This window comes from Pseudophryne corroboree, chromosome 3, assembly GCF_028390025.1.
Source record: "Pseudophryne corroboree isolate aPseCor3 chromosome 3, aPseCor3.hap2, whole genome shotgun sequence".
Taxonomy (NCBI): domain Eukaryota; kingdom Metazoa; phylum Chordata; class Amphibia; order Anura; family Myobatrachidae; genus Pseudophryne; species Pseudophryne corroboree.
Genome location: NC_086446.1, coordinates 666,921,514 through 666,923,359, shown reverse-complemented (window position 1 = coordinate 666,923,359; position 1,846 = coordinate 666,921,514). Strand labels below are relative to the sequence as shown.

The following is a 1,846-nucleotide window of genomic DNA, read 5'->3' as shown; positions in this document are numbered from 1 at the left end:
TCTTATTCAGGGTTTTGGTCCATGAACTTTATTTGCTAAGTTGGATATCGACTAGGAAAAAGGGAGAAAAAGAAGGCTCTTGTCCACCTAACCTGGAAGTGAACAAGCCCGTCAGGGCAAAACGCGTTTTCCACGGGGGGGGGGGGGGGGGGGGGGGGAGAGGGGGGCGTCACACATGGAGTGAACCTTTAGCTCCTGCATGGGCACCTGACGATGCCCTGACCTGCCTACTTCTTTCCAATCTTGGTGACCCTAAGCCCACTGCTGTTCTGTGTACAATGTGCACACACAGCAACATTCTATGTGCATTCATTAATATGCTTTATTGGACAATATATGATTAGACCTGTGTAGCACACATACAGATTTTTGTTATAAGCTCGATTGTCTAATAGCAAAACATATATCACAAAATCTTTCTCTTATCCTTTTTTCATCTCCTTTGATTTTCTAAGCTAACACCTGGCAGAGAATTAACACTGGTATGCTGAGTTTTCACCAGCAAAGGCCAGTATTCTGTTATAAGATTATTTAATTCACTGTGATCCTCAGTACTTTTTTTGTTATTGAAAATATCATTATTTTCCTGGCTCAGATTGTGGGATTCCCCACACCTGATTTTGTTAAATTCAACTGAATTTCTACACTCAGCTCAGGATGTACGATGATCATTAATGAGATTTCTCAAATTGATGTTTAAAATACTATGTGGATTTCTCTGAGGACATATATAATCTTACTTTATTTTAATTCCTTACCAGTCCTTTGCGGCAATTCTTCACTGATAATTTAATCAAAATCAAATATTTCATACCTCTTGCTCACAATTTACTATTTTTTCGTGGACTCTCATCTCGGATTCACAGAGCACGATACCACAGATGTGGGATTTGGTGCGCTGTGTCTAACGCAGAAAGCAGATCCACCTATTTGTACTGTGCTAATTCATCTCTTTCCTTGCTAAACTGTTCTCATTTCTTTCATCCATGTATCTCTCTTTCTCTTATTTTCCTATATATGTGCACTCTCATTGGTGTACTGTCATATAAATTCTCTACTATCATACCATGCGGCCAATGCCCGATCTCGTCCGATCTTAGAAGCCAAACAGCGTTGGGCCGGGTTAGTACCGGGAGAGGAGACTTCCTGCGAATACCCGGTGTTGCAGAGCAGGGACCATTTCCCTTCCTATGTGAGTTGCGACTCCAAAAGCAGTATCACCACTAATTCTTACTTCTTTGAGATTCTTTCATATTTGAGGCCTACGACCAATAATTGTGGCTTACGTCAGAAAGTCAGGTCCTTTTGAATGCAGGAGACTATCTATCTTTGAATTTAAGGAGCCCTAGTGGGACGTACTTATCAAATAATCCTTATGACCACTCCTTGGTCTCATCAATACAGATATTCTGTACTGGTCAGGGGAAATGGGGGTAAGACGATCAAATGTCTACAACCATTCCAATCACACATTGTGATTAAACAGACCAGAACATTTTAAAATCTTTATCATTATACTTTTCTTTTATATGGATAAGCTATATGGGTAATTTCATTATAAACGTCAACATTAAAATTATGTTTTAAGTATTTCTTTGTACATGTTATAGGAATTTTCCTTTCTTTCTAAAGAGTGCGCCCACACAAGAGCCTTCTTTTTCTCCCTTTTTCCTAGTATATGTACTCTCTGGCTCTGGGCGCACCACCAACTAGGACAACGTCATCTATTTAAGTAAAAAACAGGTGTTTTTTTTCTTCTTTTTCCTATTTTGGAGTGTTTAATTGTCCAATTTTTGGTTCTCTAGTATCAATACTGCATTAATCTGACTGGTGCCCGATCGCCCCC

General features: G+C 39.6%; 1 pseudogene; it reads left to right on the top strand.

Annotated features, from left to right (window-relative positions):
- Positions 1–1,052: 1,052 nt before the first annotated feature.
- On the top strand, positions 1,053–1,171 carry LOC134898199 (5S ribosomal RNA; annotated as a pseudogene).
- Positions 1,172–1,846: the final 675 nt, after the last annotated feature.